The following is a 19,429-nucleotide window of genomic DNA, read 5'->3' as shown; positions in this document are numbered from 1 at the left end:
GGAAACTGAGGCAAACAGAAGTTCAGTGAGATGCCCAGTTCATCTGATGTCATATTTGAACTCAGGTCTTCCTGACTAGGATCTGACAGGGAATACTGTTAATGCTGGTTCTTAGTCCAAGAAGAATCATCTCAATCATCTGTAACCTGTCTATCTAGTCCCTCCCAGTCAGGGAGATTTTATATGTTCCTGATATGTTCCTGTTCTCGTTCTCTATCTCTCTGTCTCTCTGTCTCTCTGTCTCTCTGTCTCTGTCTCTCTCTGTCTCTGTCTCTGTCTCTCTCTCTCTCTCTCTCTCTCTCTCTCTCTCTCTCTCTCTCTCTCTCTCTCTCTCTGTCTCTCCTCTCTCTCCTCTCTCTCTCTGTCTCTGTCTCTCTCACTCTCTCCCTCCTCTCTACCTCTTGTCCTATCACTCTATCTCTCCCTCTCTCTCACCTCTCTTTCCCCTCTCTCCCTCTATTTCTTTCTTCTCTCTTTTGGTCACTCTGTCTCAGTCTCTTTTTTCTCTCTTTCATTCACTCTCTTGCTCCAATTCTCTCTCTTTCCTCTCTCTTATTTCAAAGAAGAGCAATGATAGCAATCATTTGGAATAGGAAGAGTTAGCATCCAATAAAGGGAAAAGAGAAGATCACCTCCTGGGGTTCCTTCCATGCTAGAATCTTGATCTTAAGCAGAAACCTCAACTCCAGGGCAGGAGATAAAAAAAAGAAGAATCATAGGATCAAAGCAAAAAGGAGTTTAATACCCCATCTAATACCCTTGTTTTACAAATGAGGAAATAGGCCCAGAGAGGGAGTGTGAATTTTTTGAAGTCACAGAGCATCTGCGGTATAATATACACAGACCAGGTAATTTGGCTCCAGATCCAAGGCTCTTTTTCCACAACAAAAGGCTTGAGGATTTTTCCAAATAAGATAATGGGTTCATATATTTAGAACTGAAAGACATTAGAGATAATTTTGTCCAATCCCTTCATCTTACAGGTGAATAAACTGAAACACAAAGATTTACCAAGATGATTAATCTCTAGTCAATGGGAAATGTTCAGGTCCACCCTACACTTGATTTCTTTTTTTTTTAAACCCTTACCTTCCATTTTAGAATCAATACTGTATATTGGTTCCAAGACAGAAGAGTGGTAAGGGCTAGGCAATGGGGGTTAAGTGACTTGCCCAGGGTCATACAGCTGGGAAGCATCTGAGGCCAGATTTGAACCTTGAACCTCCCATCTCCAGGCCTGGCTCTCCATCCACTGAGCTACCCAGCTGCCCCTCTACACTTGATATTTAAAGAAAAGAGGGGATTTTGGAATGTCTGGTTCACTCCCTCATGCAAATTCTCCACTCTGGAAGACTTTGTCTGATGCCTCATTAAAGCCCAAAGTAGAAGGAAGAGCAGAAGACCAACCACTATTTCATTACTTTCAATATTCTCAGCATTCATTTGGACTTCCACAGGCCAGAAGCTTGACCTGTAACACATTGATCTATATGGCACCATATCCATTCCAGACATTGCACTAAACCCTTGTACAAATAGTATCTTATCTGATCTTTATAAAAACCCTGCAAAGGCAGGTGCTGTTATTATTATTCCCACTTTACATTTGAGGAAAATGAGTCAGATAGAGATTAAGTGACTTGCCCAGGATTACAGAGCTAGTGAGCATAACATATTTGGGTAGTAGGGAGTTTTGCCCACTATTGACTACCACAAATGAGATACTATTCTGAGTGTGCTTGACTGATCTTAAAACACTTAATCTTAAATGCTATGAACATCATTCATGTCAGAGAAGAGACTGCTCCAACCTGACCCAAAGACTCATGCATTCCCATAGCTTCACCCCAGGAGCAATCCCAGACTCTTACCGAGATTCTGCTCTGCCCAGTGCTGGCCTCCGAGTAGGATCCAGGCTACTAACTTTGCTCTTGTTCTACAGGGGCACAGTGCCAGTCATGAAGGCTGAAGGTTGCTCTTGGGATGCCTCTGTCTAATCCACTGCACAAGCCTCATTTCTCCTGCTGACAGGCCTCTTAGCCTCTGCTCCCTGGTCAGTAGGGCTCACTCCTCCAGCAAATGGCATGTTTTGACATTTCTGAGGTACCGGGACTTCAATGACACATTTCAGCCATAAAGAAGGAAAGGGGGAAGGCAGGGATGGGTGAAGCTTGAAGGAAAAGCTAGCAAGGGTAGTGGAAAAGGAGTCAGAAGGGATGGGCAGAAGCCCTAGGAAGCGAGGAACACAGTTACTGACAGTAGGGGAGACCACCCTCACCCAAGAGAGGATTTTCTACTAAATGAGTTGAAGGGATCTCACTCATTCCTCCCTGGTACTCCTGGTGCCCAGTGTTGTAAAATGTGCTCATAACAGAATTGTCTTTGGATGTGGAGTAACTGGATTGGGACCTCCGGGATGGTTTCCTTCCTTCAAGAAGCTCATTGCTGGGGGCAACTGGGTGACTCAGTAGATAGAGACTGAGGCCTGGAGTAGGGAGGACCTGGGTTTAAAACTGGTCTCAGATACTTCCTAACTGTGTGATCCTGGGCAAGTTATTTGATCAAAATTGCCTAGCTTTTACCATTCTTCTGACTTAGAATTAATATCAATTTCAGGAGAGAAATTAAGGCTTAAAAAAAGAAACTCATAGTTCTGAGAAAAGAGAAACAGCACCTCTGCCTTTCCCCTCCTGGGAGTCAAAACCTTTTCTCAGCAGAGAAAATAACCAGGGTGTTACTGGAATTCTTTTGCACCCTCCTTTCTCTCTCTCATTCCCAATGGATCTATTTGCTTTCCTCCCTCAAAGCTTGAAGAGGATTCATTCCCTCTGAATATTATACCACCAGCCTGAGTTCAAAATTAGAGAGGGGCAGGGCAGAGGGAGGGAGAAGAGTCCAAAGCCCCAAGTCCCAGTCCTGTTATACCTTTAGAGGAAGAGGTCATGGAGCAGCACAGCTTACCGGCTTTCACCAAAACACAAAGTCTTCCCAAAAGCTAGGAATACATTTTCGTCATATCTTGCCACCATCTCCCTTCTCTGTATATCTCTGTCTATCTCCCTTGATGGAACACACTCACTCCTCCCTTTCACCTTGTAGAATCCCTCATTTCCTTCAAGGTTCAGGGCAGGCACCACTTTTACAAGAAATCCTTCCTAATCCTGACAGCTGCTGGTCACCTCCTTACCCTCAACCCCTCCTTCACCAATCTCAAATTATCTGGCATCTATTTGTTTATGTCCCTTCTGCTTAGATGGCAAACTCTTTGAAGGCACAGACTGTGTCACTTTTGTCTTTGTATCCCCAGTGCTTAACACATGGAGTAAGAAATGAGTTTTGATTGATACCACTAGCATATTAAGTCTCAGATTAGCCTTCTTCTTGGCCTCCCCAGCATCAAGGTCTAAGAAATTAATAAAATGAAAACCAATCAACCAATAAACATGTAAGCAGCTACTGTGTGCCAGGCACTGTGCCAAGTGCTAGGGATACAAAAGAAGTGAGAAACAGTCTCTGGCCTCAAGGAGCTCAATCAAATGGAAAAAGGAGAGGCAGATTTTTCCAAAGGGCCATGGTTCTCCTTCAGGGGTGTGCAAACATGACCAAAGGAGAAAGATGGAAAAGGTACAAGAAATGCAAGGGCAAACCTTCCATCATTACAGGAGCATAGGAAAATGAGGAGAGAATCAGCTGCAGTAAGGCCTCCCCCAAATGACTGCCAGCACATGGCCCCAAATAGTTACCAAATATTGCCCCAATCAGTTGCCAGGATTAGCAGATTAGGAAACAGGAATGAGGCGGGAGGAATATAATGAAACAAAACCCCAAACAAGAAACTAGACCAGACCCAGAGCCCATCTAGGGAGGTTAGTCTGATCAATTCGATTCAATAATTACTGAGCATTTGTTATAGGCAACATATGTGGTAGGTTCTGTCCATAGCAAGACAAAAATAAAATGGCCCCTGCCTTCAGGAAGTTTACATCTATTGGGGCATCCCAACATGCCCACAAATTACTCTTTTTTTCTGCTTATCTAGGGGTGCCATAGTGCAGAAAGCACTGGTCCTGGAGTTATGGAGTTCCTGAGTTCAAATCTGACCCCAGACAATACTTCCTATCTTGTGTGACCTTGGATAAATCATTTGCCCTCTGTCTACCTCAATTTCCTGATCTGCAAAATGGGAATAAAAATAGCATCTATCTTATTGTGAGGATCAAATGAGATAATATTTGTAAAGTTCTTAGCACAGTGCTTGGCACATTGTAGATGCTTAATAAATGCTTATTCCCTCCCCTCCCCTTCCCTTCTCTTTAATTCTTTGCCCTTCTAAAATGGAGAGACACAATCCTTTCTGTTTTTGGCTCCTATTGCCACCAGGTCTAACCTAACTCAGCTCAGAATCTTCCTTCTTTTCACCCCACAGAATTGAGAGCTGAAAGGTATCCTGGGAGCTCTAACTCAACCCCTTTATTTTATAAAGGAAAAAATAAAGACATAGAAAGGAAAACAACTTGCTCAAGGTCACATAGACAGAAGGCAAAAGTGCCAGATAGTGAACCTAGAGCCTCCTACTCTAATCTTCTCCTCTTTACATTTGCTACAGACTATTTTAGATTTTGAAGGTCTTTAGTAACACATAATAGGAAAAAAAAAGTTAAAATAAAAACACTTGCAGGATGAAGAACCATTGAGCTAGAGAGAAAATGAATTAATACCTCTACTTTGGCCTAGCACCAGCCCAAGAAACTCTGCCATTAATTACTTAGCCTAGTGGCCATGTCATCCTTCCTTGGGGGAAAACCCAAGGTGCCATCTCCCTGGAAGTCCCTAGAGTTAACACTTATTTCTTTTGGACATTTACAGATTATACCTTCCTTGGCTACACCCACTCAGCACCAGAGTCACTCATCATCCACCTAAATGGACTTCTGCATAGACCATACTCTCATCCCCTAACAAATATTCCCAAGTTTAAATACATATAAGTATATGATAATAACCACATAGAATTCCTACCCAATAAGGGAAATGAGGTTTCTTTATTAGGACAAAGGGGATACTTTTGTTACTCTGTTTCTCCTGGTAAGTCTCTACCCCCCCACCCCCCATCCTCAGTTAATAGGCTTTTTTGCTAGATGGTGGGGGGGGGAGGGATTGATTGGGATATTGCCTCAAACACCAATCCCCTTGACACTCTTGGAGATTTTTATCTTGTTTTCTTTCTGAGCAGTAAGAATATCAGCATCTCTCCCCCACCAAATGAGTGTCCAGAACAAGTCCCAGGGACTGGCACTGCCCCCTGAGTCCTTATTTCTATTCCTTCCCCCAGGCAATTGTGACAGCAACAGAATTCCCTTGAGCTAGAGGTAGCCAGGCAAATTGCAATGTCTGACTACTGGCAGATATCTTCTAGTCATCTCCAAGAAGGTGACAGTACAGATTGCCTTTCCTTCCCCCTCTAAATATATATAGAGACAGACAGAGAGAGAGAGAGATAGACGGAGACAGACAGAGACAGAGAGGGACAGAGAAAGAGGAAATCATCTAAGACTCAAGAGCCCACATGCCTTACTGCCCCAGTCCTGGCTGCTCAGACACTGTGCTCGGTGCTCAGGGTGACCTCAGAGCTTCAGGGGAGGGAACTTACTTTAGCCTATCCTTTTAAGCCTAGTAATGCTTACAGATGACAATCTGTGCCCTGGAAACAAGGTGTATAGACATCACTACCAAGGGATGGAGGATCTTGGTTTTGCAAGAAGGTTCTAAGCCTGGGTAGTCTCTCAAATCCCATTCCCCTCACTAGAGGATGAAGGGACTGACTCACAATCAATGAGAGTCAAAACCATCAAGTAGGTAAATATTACTATTATTAAGGCTCCCTGGTTCCACTTTTAGAGTCCTGCCTACATAATATGATGCCTTCTGGTTCTTCCTTCCCATCTTCTTCCAACTTCCCACAAAAATCTATTTTAAAGAAATGAAAACTAATTCATACTATTGTGTAAATAACTGATAATAGCTTAATGTGTTGTCCATTCCAGAGTTATTTGCATTTTCAGTGAAGAACAAAGCCTTAACCAAAGAAATATAGCATGAAATATGGCACTTTAAGAATTAGCAACATTAGAGGAGCTATTCTCACATTGGGAAGCCTGCAAATCACCTCATTTTTTGAAGCTAATAATAATATTAATCCACCTTTATATAATATTTGAAAGTTTGCTAAGGATCTTACAAGGTATCATCACATTGGAGCTTTACAAAATAAAATGCACCATTTTACAGATGGAAAATCTAAGGGTCAGAGATGTTACCAACTTAATTTCACTGAATTACCCATGACCATATGTGTCAAGGGCAGGATTTGAATCTGAGTTCCCTGTCTATCGATTCATCTCCTTTACCAAAACTACTACTACCACCACCACCACCACCACCCCAAGCACCTCTGCTTGTGTCTAAGGCCAACTCTAAGACCTTTAAACTATGGAAGAAGGATGGAGACCATGCAATTAAGGGTAGCTTCAGAGTCCTAAGTTTTACAGGGGGGTTGGGGAGTGGGGAGGTGGGCAGCAGGCAAGAGCTGGACTCACTCTTCTCTCTTTCCTTCCTTTGGCTGTCATCCAAGTCATCTGTAAGGCTGAGGACTTTATGATTCATACTCCTGGAGTTGAAAAGCCTGTGTGACTCACCATCCTCCATGCATCAGGTGGGCTGCCCTGACTCAATCATTCTGGGGAGGTGGGAACTGCCAAGTCACAATAACTATAAAGGGGAAAGTCTCATCAGAGCTGAATGGATCAAGGGCTTCCTTGTGCCCACTCTGAGCCATAATCCCAGGGCAGAGGGGAGATGGGAGTGGGGTCATCACAGTTTAGAAGACAATAAATTGTGAAGCAAGTAGGAAAGATCTTCCTCTGAGGTAATCCATTCCTTACCTTCTGTCTTTAGTGATAAGGGAAAGAATTTTGCTCCCCAAATGCCATCTCCTCCAGAAAGTCTTCTCTGGTTTACACACATGCACACATGTCAGTAATCACCATCTCCTTTTGACTTCACACTCTCTAATGCATTTAATATACAATATTGTGTGTTTTAGCTTCCATTACTAGTGCCCTCATTAAGTTGTTTATCCCATGAAAGCAGAGACCAAGTTTTATCCCAGCTTTATCTTTCTCTCAGTACTCTGTAAACAGGGAGGCATTTAATAAGTGTGTCAAGTATTAATTCATGCTTTAACACAGGAAAACTGATTTCTGCTATACCTATGACATTCATTCATTGGGAGGTCAAAAGTACAGAGGTTAATGGGAAATTAGACTCATTCAACAAATATTCAATTTAGCAAATAATTCTTAAACAGCAGTACAGTAACTAGTTTCCATCTGGATCAGGTATCACAAACAGCACTCAGGGAAAACAGCAAAAAACTTAACTTTAATTGAAGTAATAAGGATTGAAAAGGAATGAATACTAATGAACCACTTGGCAGCTGCCTATTTTGACTAATTCTTCTTTGACAACTAGATTAAAAAGTCTGTTGTTTCTATGTTGCTGAAGGACAGCAAGTGTTTTCAGCACCCTCTTCATTCAGAACCTTGGGACAAAGTCCTGGATGCCCTAGCCTTGTTTCAGTTTGTTATACATCCACCTTTTCTATGTTCTCACTGTTTATTCTCTTCCACAAATCCTTGACAATCCACCAGCACTGACCTACTTTCTCTTCCTATACACTATTCACAATTCTGTCCCTTTGCCCAAACTGTCTCCTGTGACTGAAATGCTCTGCCCACTTACTGTCACCTCTTCCATCCTCTGGCTTCCTTAAAGACACAGTTCAAAGCCTACCTTCTATAGATCTTTGGACCATCCCACTGACCCTGAGCAAGTCACTTAACCATGTTTGCCTCAGCTTCTTCATCTGTAAAATTAGCTGGAGAAGGAAATATCAAACAACTCCAGGATCTTTGCCAAGAAAACATCAAATAGGGTCACAAGGAGTTGGACACAACTGAAAAATGACTGAACAGCAAAGTGACTTAACAAATGGTAATTTAATTAAATTAGACAGTCAAGAAACTTGTTTTCTGGGTTCCCCTTTTCCTACCTCCATCCCATGCATGGTGTAACCTGTAAATTCTCTGGAATGTCTCTTCCTAGACTCTCTCTGAGGCCAACTATTTATAAGACACTCAGAAACACTACTATCACCATAATACAAAAAATAATAATACCAACTTGTACTTAAAAACACTTTCAGATATATCCCCTCATTTTATGTTCCCCAAGACCTAAGAATAGCCTTGTTTTTACAGAAGGGGAAATTCCAGCATAAAGATAGGATTCTGAAAACTAAAAAGCAGAGGAATATAGTGGAAAGAACATGCCATTTGGAATCTGAGAACCTAGATTCAAACCCCAGTTTTGCTACATAATACTTGTGACATCTTAGGCAAACTGCTTCATACTTCAGTTTCTCCCTGTGTAAAATGGGGGCATTAAGATAAGTCAGGGATTTCTGATCTTCTTCTGTCAGTCAATAAGCATTTATTAAGTGCTATGTCATGGTTACTATACTAAGCCCTGGGGATACACAGAAAAGCAAAAAGGATATCCTTGCCCTCAAGGAGCACACAGTTTAATGAGAAAGACAACATGGAAGTGACTATGTATGAACAAGCTATAGACAGAATCCATGATAGTCAATGAAAGAGAATTAGTAATTAATTAGAATTAAGAAGAATTAGGAAGCATATTGGACCTCTTTGCAAGTCTGATATAATATATTAATTATTTTATATTAGTTATATTTACATTATTTATTTTTATTTTAGCATATATAAATATATTTCTGTTTATTTACATAATTATTTAATTTCTATATTATATATTTGTATATTTTAATGCACAAAATAATGATTACAGAGACTAATTAAAATATAATAATCAAAATATTTTAATCATGGATTCAAATTTAAAAACCCTGAACTAAGATCCCTTTTAGCTTTAAATCCCTTGATATGAAACATCAGGTATCTTTTGCCTTGATACATTCTGAAACCAAATAATCTTCATCTACATATACAGTAATGTCAACATCAAGAGGCAAGAGGGAAGAAGGGAGGGAGACCACATGAATCATATAATTTGGAAAACTTTTGTGTAAATTCATTATTAAAATAAAATCAAGATAAAACTAAAAAATAAATAAATATGCAGCAATTTTTGGTGTGTTTTCCTTATAACAATCCAGGGAAGGAGGAAGATCAAGGGGCATCAAGCCATTCTATAGGGGGAAACAAGGTCTTAAAGATGAGAAATAATTTGCCTGCAGTCACACATGTAGGAAATTGTGTTGCTAAGACTTGAAACCAGACTCCAAGTACAGCCCACTAGAATAGAAGAAAAAAAGAACCAAACTATCAGTCAGCAAATATTTATTAAGTATCTATTCTGTGCCAGACTCTGTGCTAAGCTCTGGAAATACTAAAAGGCAAAAGACAGTCCCTGTTCCTACCTTCAAGGAGCTCATAATCTAATGGAAGAGTTCACTGTCTTCCTGCCTTGCTAATCTGAGCCACCACTACCACCAAACAAGTCTCCAAAGACCACATACTCTGTGAACAAGCTCAATAGAAGCCTGAACCCGACTGTGAGGTCAGCAGATGGATTCCCCTGAAATCAGCACTGCAGAGTGGACAGCACCCAGAAATGAGAATTAAGATCTGATTTCAGTTGTATCCTTTGATATTTTCTCTTTCAACAGAGCCAAATCTCTTAGCCTCAATTTCCTCAGTTACAAATTGAGAAACATAATATAGGCAAGTACTTACCCCGCAGTTATAAGAATCAGATAAGATGATGAACCTTTTGCTTCTTTTTGTATCGCCTGAACTTAGTGTGGTACATAGTAGTTGTTTTTGTTGTTGTTCAGTCATTTCAGCTATCTAACTCTTCTTGATGCCATTTGGGGTTTTGTTTGCAAAAGTAAGTGCTTAATAAATGTCTATTGGCTGACTGACCAAAGTTTTTTTGCAATCAATAATTGACTAACAAAATGACAGTTATTAATAGTAATGATATCAGTGGTGATGGTGTGGTCATTGGGAATTTCAACATTCTAAGCTTGTATTTTCAACCATTCTAGAGTATAAGATGCAAAGAAAATAAAAAAGCAGATTTGAATCCTTGTTCACCTATCATACTTTTTCTCTTTACCAAAAAGAGGGAGGAAAAAATTGTTTTTCCCTATTGAGGGCAATTGACATGCAGAAAAAAAGAAAAAAACAAGGACCACATACTTCAAGTAACAAGTAACTCCATTATTTTAGAGCAAAAATATAAAATTTTCCATTCAGCAATTTATTATATTAAGAGGGAACACAAAAATCTATTCAATGAGTGTTATATAAAATTATATTATATAAATTATATGTAATATATAAAATTATATAAAATACTATATATAAAATACATGTTTGTATATGCACATGCATATATATACATTGTGTGTATAGAGATAGAGATAGAGATAGAGATAGAGATAGAGATAGAGATAGAGATAGGGATAGGGATAGAGATAGGGATATATTCAGCAACATTCAATTTAGCAAACATCTATTAAATACCTGCTACATCTACTGCCCTGGATCAAGAGTTAAAGAAAGGCACAAAACAAAATAAGTCCCTGTCCCTGACTACAAGGAGATTCCAGTCTACCAGGTTAAAGCTATTTATGATGACAGACTCCCTTTCCCCCCACAGAGATTTCCATAAATGTCCTTTGGAAATAAAAAGAGCTTCTGACATATTTGTATGTGTTACACTTCTAATTTATTAACTATTAAAAGAGAAAGAGGGAGGAAGAGAGAATGAAATAGAATGGAAGGAGACAGAGATCAGATCACAGAGAAACATTTTTGTACTTCAGGCCGGTAAAGGATTATTGCTTCCACTTTTAGAGGTAAGCCAGCTTCAGTCTAAACAAGTTGAGGGGACTTATATAAAGATTACCTAGTGGAGAAGTGAGGAAGAGAGCCTGGGTCTCCTGTCTCCTTGTATCTTGACCTTTCTGCTAGAGCAATGATAAAGAAAACTAAAGAAGCCAGATCACCAAAGACAAGTGCATAGTGGGAGAGATATATTGATGGAGAAAAGGGCACCAGACAGATACAAATATAAAGAGCCACCTCACCCATTTAGAAAGAGGCATACATTTACAGATGTTACAGGAAGAACTGTCTCACAATCCATTAGTAATGATAGCTAGCCATGATATAAAGCTTTAAAGTTTGCAGAGCACTTCATATTTGATCCTCACAATGCAGTGAGGTAAGTGTTATTATCTCCATCATACAGATAAGGAAACTGGGTAACAAAGTCGATAATATTTGCCCCAAGTCATATCAAATTTGAATTCAAGTCCTACCTGATTCCAAATCCAAGTCCCTCTCCAGTATGCCATTCAACTGCCTAGTCTTTGTTGCTGTTATTGTCATTTTAGTTCTCTTTGAGACCTCATTTGAGGTTTTCTTGACAAAGATACTGGAATAGTTTGCCATTTCCTTCTCTAGCTCATTTTACAGATAAGCATTATAGGGTTTAGTGATTTGTCCAGGGTCACACAGCTAGTAAATGTCTGAGGCTGGATTTCAACTCAAAAAGATGAGTCTTCCTGACTCCGGGTCCAGCATTTTATCTACTGTACCACTTTGCTATCCATTAGGTCTTTGCAATTATAAGGGCTTTTTAAAGCCATGGAGTGTTTTTGCAACTAGAGGAATATCTCCATTAACAGTTGTTCTCATAATACAACTTCTTTCCAAAAACTTAATACTAATGGTAAAACTAATATGGGAGGCATGGTACACCCATTCTTGAACCCCAGCTGGAACTATGAGTAGGCAAACTAGATAGACACATTGTGCATAACAAGCATTATATAGCAACTCCCAGATGATGTTTACAATGAGGACAAAAATAACATACATTACAAGCTTTCAGTGATAGAGTTATGCTGTCCATCACTGCATTTTCAGAGGACATCATTTAACTTTCAGCATAACCAATCACTTTATTATAGTTCTAGAACCCGGATAGTAGTATTTGTCTCATGATTATGTTTGATAATGTTCCTCCCCTACCAGACTGGAAGTTCCTCCAGGACAGAGATCATTATTTCTGATTCCTTTTGTCTTTCCCCACCCAAAGAAAGAGGCAATCAGCATAGGAGATGATTGATAGATATTAGTAGAACTAATTCTTGGTCACTTAACAGGAGAATAAAGTCCCCCAAACCAGGCAGAAGGAAAGAGTATTCTGTATCCTGATCTCCAGAGATCAGGACCATTCCTGACCTGAGGTCAGTCCATAGGAGACAGAAAGGAAGATGTTAATAGGTACTGCTGCTAATGAGGCTCTTTTGCCTTCAACTAGATGCTTTTGATACCTTCTAGGTAGGATGTTTCCTCCAACTCCCTGAAATTCATTTCTTCATCATTAATGAGCTTCTATCATCAGTGGTCACCGTCAGTGAGTCCTTACCCCTGGGGAATGAAGAACTTCTCAGGAAGACTCGTTGAGGTGTGCAAAGCAGGCAGTACAGAGTTATTCAGAGACTCTCTCATCAAGGTGCACCCACCCCCTTTACCTTCTAGTCATGCCATTCTTGGTCTGGATGACTATACTGCTACAGTACAATTAAAGATGGGAAGAAGGCACTGTAGGTGCAGAGGGAAGAGCTCTGAAATTTCCTGCTAAACTTAGCGTTATGGAACCTGAACACAAATCCTAGTGCTTCTGTTTACTAGCAGTATTATCCAAGTCTCTAGTAGCTCGTGGTCTTGGTTTTTCATCTACAAAATGAGGAAGCTGGACCAGATAGTCTCTGCAATTTCAGATCTTGGATCTGATGGTCTTTACTACATAGGGAGGAAATAGGTATTTGGGGGAAATGATACAGGAAAAGCAGTGTGATATAATGGAAAGGGCATTGCCTTTGGAACAGAAAAACCTGAGTCTAGCCTCAATTATGCTACTTGGTAAACTGGTTAATCTCTGCATCTCAGTTTTCCTTATCTATAAAATGGGGATAATCAGGCTCCACCTTATTGTAAAAATAAAATTATGCAATATAGATGAAAACACTTTGTGAACTATAACACACTATATAAATGTAAACTATAATTATTATTGTGGAAAGCTTTCTTTTCCTTCTGATATCCACATTTTCCCTACAGCCTTTTTAGGGCTAGATGGTGTCTTGGAGATCATCTGTTCCAAATCCTCATTTAACAGATAAGAAAAATATTTAAGAAAATTGAAAAGATGTACTTATAATCACACAATTTGATAGCAGAGTTACATCTTTGGATTCTCACATCAGGGTTTAGCACTACCCCTACAGCCACCTCTGAACATTGCCCCACAAATACTCTGCTTTGGTTTTTATCTCTAACCAGAGGCAGCTGTGGTTCAATGGATAGCATCCTGAATCTGAGGTAAGGAAGATCTGATTTCAATTATGGTCTCAGATATTTAGTAGCTATGTGCCCCCAAGAAAGTCTCTTAATTTCTGTCTGCCACAGTTTCCTCAACTTTAAAATGGGGGTAATGCTATGGGGATTAAATGAAATTTTCTTAAATGCTTAGCAGTGCCTGGCACATGAAAGGTACTCAATAAATGTTTGTTATCAATCCAGACACCTCTGCTCTTTCACTTCTGACATAAACACATGAACAAAATAACTCACTTGCTGTTTTCCAATCATTGCTGAGAGAAGGTATGTGAAATCTGAGTACGATACTAATCATATTTGCTGTTGGGAGGGATAGGAAAAAGTGGCTAGAAGGAATGGACTTACTTGAAGAAAAAATTATCTTTATGGGGTCTTATGCCTATAGATCTAGAACTGGATGGACCCTCAATTCCAAATCCTTAATTTTAAAAATAAAGAAATTGAGGTCCATTGAGATTAGGTGACTTGCCCAATGTCACATAAGTAGTAAACATTAAAGACAGAACTTGATCCGAAGCTCCCTAACTCCAAAGACATAAGCTTTCTAACCTTTGATATCCCACACCTCGCTATTCAAGTGAGATGATCCCCCTGACTCAAAGTTGGCTTTAACTTCTAAGGTGGGTCCAAAGAATCCAGGATAAACAGTTCCACCTTCTCTGTAGCATCCTGGGCCTTACACCAAACTATGGAAGACCCTGTGGTGTCAGCATACAATCCGGCTGGCTTCTAATGGTCTAGACTACAAGCTGGGCAAACCAAGGAGCAAGATAGGATCTTTTATCAGGTAAGGAATTATGGTTCATGAAAGCCCACATTCACCATTTTATCATTTTGAATAAGACTTCCAGAATCAGAATAGAGGTAGTATCAGATAGACTCAAAGGACTCAAAAGTCCAACCTCTCCATTTTACAAATAAGAAAACTGAAACCTCTCTTAGCCTCAATCTCTTCATCTACTAAACAGGGATAACCTTGCTTATGATACCCATCTCAGTAGGTTATGTTAAGGTTCGGAGGGGATGACTTATTTCTAATCACCTCTTCAGAGAGATGTGATGGATATTTTCAAACATAGCCAATGTGGGAATTTGTTTTGTTAGACTATGTATATAATCAAAGGTTTTGTTTCTTCTTTCTTTTTTATTGGGAGGTGGGGTAGGAGAAATTGAGTTTTGTTCATTTTTAAATTAACATTTTTAAAAGACAGTCTATTTAACATTTCTTGCAAAGTCTAAAAAGATCTATGAATGTCACTGTTGTTTTTTTTTTCAATTAAGGAGTTGAAACTAGTATTCAAGACTCAAGAGAAGTGTTTAGGAAGGACTAAACTAGAACAGCATCCCACAGCTGCTCCAGGGAGCAGGGAATAGGTGATAGGGCAAAAACTTCACTTCCATTGGGATCAAGAACTATTATACTCCCCCAAAGTCCTGACCCCTGTAGCAGCCACTTGGGTTTTGTTTCATCTTAATTTGCTATCTAAGCCCTAACCAATTGACAATTATCAATGTCAAAGGGCAAAGCCCCAGAGGCCCTTGGTTGACATTGGGCTCACCCACCAATGAATGGAACTGTGACTCACCCTATTCTACTAGGAAGCCTATATTCACATGGATGGAAAAGGCAGTGCATTTCCTTGGAATGAGATTTATATTTTTACCTTAATATGTCTTTCTCTAGAAGTAAATTGGATTTACATTCTATCTCTGTCTCTTTTTCTCTCTTCTTTACTCCTTTCTTTTCACTCACCCTCTTTCTCTTCCTTCTTCTCTTTCCCCCTTTCAGTGAGATGGTGAGGTATGTGACTCAGGAGTGCTCCAGAAACTGGTCCAATCAGTCAGCATTGTGGCAAGGGAAGCCCATTATATATTATGCTACCATAGACATGCCATTATAAAAAAGGGCTTTTTCCCCAGAAGAGAGTTGCTTGCTTCCAAAAACAAGGCATGAATAGGGTTGGGAATAATTCCATGTAACTCTCCCTCCATTTTCCCCTACACAAAAATACTCTCAGTTCCAGGGTCAGGAATTTTGATTTTTGAGGAGAGGGAATTCTGGATGTGAAGGAGGATATGTTCATATAAAAATAAAATGTAAAAGACTTTTAGTTGGAGTCTTTCAACAGGGGCCTAGGAATATGTAAGCATTCAAGATCTAAGTCAAAGATATCTAAGTCAGAAAGGGAAGCCAGTTTTGAATCAATGAATCATTCAAGAAAAGAGTATCCAGGGGGCCGCTGGGTAGCTCAGTGTATTGAGAGCCAGACCTAGAGACAAGAGGTCCTGGGTTCAAATCTGGCCTTAGACACTTCCCAGCTATGTGACCCTGGGCAAGTCACTTGACCCCCATTGCCTAGCCCTTACCACTCTTCTGCCTTGGAACCAATACACAGTATTGATTCCAAGATGGAAGGTAAGGATTAAAAAAAGAAAAAAGAAAGAAAGAAATGAGTAACAAGATACAAGAAATGCCTCCTTGTCCACAGCAAACTATGCTGGGAGAGGGAAGATGTAGAAACAAAATAGTAGTTAAGAAGAGATAGTGGTCATACTGGGTAAGATCATATAAATTGATTTTATCAGGGTGAAGAGAGAAGCAACACAGCATAGTGGAAAGAGACCTCACTTTTGAGCCAGAAAGAACTGGATTCAAATTCTGCTTCTGCTCCATAAAAACTATGTATCCTGAGAGAAATCACTTTACCTCTTCGTGTCCCATGATGACCCTCTAAGACTATAAGTTGCAGAGAAGGTACTAACTTATTTTGATTAAAAAGAATTTCCTCCTCTGAGAGTTTCCTACATCAGTTAAATCTCAGGTCCAGGTTATTACAAAGAATGGAATGAATTAGGAAGCTAGTAGCAGAGACCATGTGTCCAGAGCTCAGGGGAATTTTGCTAAGTTAGCCTTACTGAGATATATCCAAACTTAACATTCAAAAATAGCCTCTTCCCATCCTGATTACACAAACAAGATATCAGAGTTATAAAATCAGAGTTGAGCAACATTATTTGTCCCACAAATTGTCTAGATCTCTGGACATATGAACAGCTGCTATCTGCTAGTAAGTGGAAAGAACAGCCTAACCAGAAGAATAATGGGAGCATAAACCAGAGGACCAGAGGACAGACTCAGATAGAGAGCAAAGGCTATCCTTTCCTCTCAGTCCTCCTCATCCTCCAGATGATTTTGACACAACTCTGACCAGGCAGCAGCTGTCTAACCCTACCCTACAGGCTTCTGGAAGTGGAGATAGGAAGGAGGGAAGACAGAGAAGGAGACTGGTTTTCATGTTTTCCATCAATAATTCCCTTCTATGTTTCCTAACACTTAACCAATAAGTTTCCCCTTGTGGGTAACCCAACTCCCTTCCAATGTCATTTAAACTTATTTTCCTCTCATTCTGTTCTTAGTGGAAATGAAAAAGTTGTTTTCTCTTTAAGTATAAGAAATTGCCTCCCCTTTGAGAAAAGATAGCCCTTAGGTCATATACACACTTATCTTATTATCTCCTCTTTTTTTAATCTTCCTGGCTCCTTCAGTATTTCCTCTTGGACCAGAAGAGCAAAGGTCAATATACCAACATGGAGTTAAGTCGGAAGGGGGAATTCTGGGAATCAAGCCCACATTGCACTCTTTAGGTCTCCAGGTTACTTTCATCCATTCAGCTAAAACCTACCTACCTTATATGGACAGAGAAATGGATTCAACAAATAAGAAAGGTTTCCTTACAAGCCATTTGACCAAAGTAAAACACAAGGACCCACTAGAAGCTTTATTTCCAGAAGGCTCTTTAAAGGACTTTCCTATGTTCCCCAAAACATGGGATACAAAGCAGGAGAGTCGGGTGTTTAAAAAGAAAGAGAATTTGATATTCTGTTGATATGAATGGAAGAACTGCCACCCTCACCTAGACAACACTGATGCCCCTTAAATAATAAAGTCACATCCACCAATAAGCCTGGCTGGCTCAGGATACCATTTCTACCTACTCCACTTAGCCCCTTCTCCCATTCTTAGCTTCCTTTGGCTTGCCATCCCACTGAAGGCCATCCTGTCTCTCATGCCAAAGGTTCAGTATCTTTTGTCTCCATCCACTCTCAAAAGCAGAAAATTTATCTTAAAAAAATATATGGTCACAAAAGGCACAAAAGGCTGACTTACTAGAAACTCTAGCCAAAACACACCCTCCTAAAGGGGTGGGGGAAGGGGAGTTCCTCAGTGCCACGGGACCTCTCCTAAAATCAAGTTCCCCACAAACTTCCAAATACTCTTCTTGGATTTTCAGGGGAGCTGAGAAGGGAAGACAGATGACTTGAAACAGAAAGGAAGACAGACAGCGATGTAGAGAGACTTGAGAAAGGCACATGCCATCCGGCACCTGTTCAACTCCACTTCCCCAGTGCAGTCTCCCTCTCAATATGGTTTATGGAAAAGCAGAAACATTAACAAGATCACCGAGCACTCTGACAAGGTACTGGTACGCACACACACACACACACACACACACACACGCATTCATGCATACACACACACACACATGAGCCTCCTCTTCAAAATGCCAAACAGCCTTGGGAAAATTTCCACATAGATGAAATTGCTACGGAAGTTACAAAGGAAATAAACATACTCGTAAAAAAAGGGATCCTCGGAAAGGAAGGGCTGGTGGGGAGTTTAAGGGAGGGTTTTAGGAAACTAGGAGCTTTCAGAGCTCAAAGATCTCTCCATTCCCAACAGGTAGCACTCCAGAGTCTAAGCATTCTCCGGAAAGGATTCCTTTCCTTAGACGGGCAGAAAAGCATTGCCCCACGGCGGGGCAAAGGCAGGGGAATAGACCTCCTCTGGGCAAAGCTACTGAGCAATGCCACACCACCATCTCCGCTAGAGCAAGTAGAACAGTGGCTTACCTTGAATTAATGCAGGGTCCCGCACTCAGTTGAATGAGGGTGTGCTATTATTCCATAGACATTATTTAAAAAGAGAAAGAAAAAGCGAGCAACATGGAGGAGGGGGAGCAGAGAGAGAGAGGAAGTAAATGGGGGAGGGAGGGAGGAAAGGGGAGGCAGATCTAGGAGGGGGGACGAAAGGTAAAGAGAACGGAAGAAGTGGGAAAGGAGGTGGAGGAGGAGGAAAAGGAGAGAAACCGAGAAAGTAAAATAAATAGAGAGAAGGGAGACAGTTAAAAATCTGTCTCCTACCCACACAGTGGAAAAGAATTTCTGACAATCAGGAGAACTCACTCATACCAGAGGGGGCAGCCAGGGGAATAACAAAGGAAAAGAGGAGCTAAATCCAAACCGAAAAAGAACTGTCCAGGCATATAAAATAAAACAAGGGAGAGGCAAAGGAAGGGAGAGAGTGAGTGAGGGTGGGGAGAGAGCCTACTCATGTGCGATGTGCGCAGGCACACATACACATGTGTGTGTGTTGGGGGGGGGGTAAGGAGCAGGAGGAGGGCAGCTGGGAAGCTTGCTCTCTTGGGTATAATTAGTGTAGTAAACAGTCGAGTGTCTAGAAATTTAAGTCAGGGTTTCTGTAAAAAGTTCAGTGACCTAAAACTTCATCTGGCAATCCTGTCCAAATTAGCCAGATTTCAGGCACACAGCCATCCAAACACCCTTACCCAACTGTTTATCTCCAACCTCACTTTTCTCTTCAATGGGCACAAGCCAAGAAATAAGGGACATAAATCTGAAGGGGAGAGGGAAGGAAAACGGGGATTTAATGGAAAGCCTATAGAGAGCATCACTGGGATGAGCATGTCTTAAGGAAAAGCAAGAGAGTGCTGCTTAAGGAATCCACCATGTAAGCAGGGCATTCAAGGCTCTGGAAATATCTCCTAAGTATTCTGGTTGGGTCCATTACTCTCCCACACTCTACAGAGTAAAGTGGCTGAAGACTCCTA

The 19,429-nt window shown here is 40.5% G+C and overlaps 1 protein-coding gene across 1 annotated transcript in view; it reads right to left on the bottom strand.

Annotated features, from left to right (window-relative positions):
* Window positions 1-18,912, bottom strand: part of CACNA1E (calcium voltage-gated channel subunit alpha1 E) — a 667,319-nt gene extending 648,407 nt beyond the window's left edge. The window contains exon 1 of the mRNA XM_056815619.1: window positions 18,432-18,912. The gene's annotated coding sequence lies outside the window, so the exon portion shown is untranslated. The remainder of the gene's footprint in view (window positions 1-18,431) is intronic.
* Between the last annotated feature and the right edge of the window lie 517 nt (window positions 18,913-19,429).

Source organism: Monodelphis domestica, chromosome 2 (genome assembly GCF_027887165.1).
Source record: "Monodelphis domestica isolate mMonDom1 chromosome 2, mMonDom1.pri, whole genome shotgun sequence".
Lineage (NCBI taxonomy): Eukaryota > Metazoa > Chordata > Mammalia > Didelphimorphia > Didelphidae > Monodelphis > Monodelphis domestica.
The sequence above is the reverse complement of the archived record's forward strand: the minus strand, read 5'-3'. Positions and strand labels throughout refer to the sequence as shown.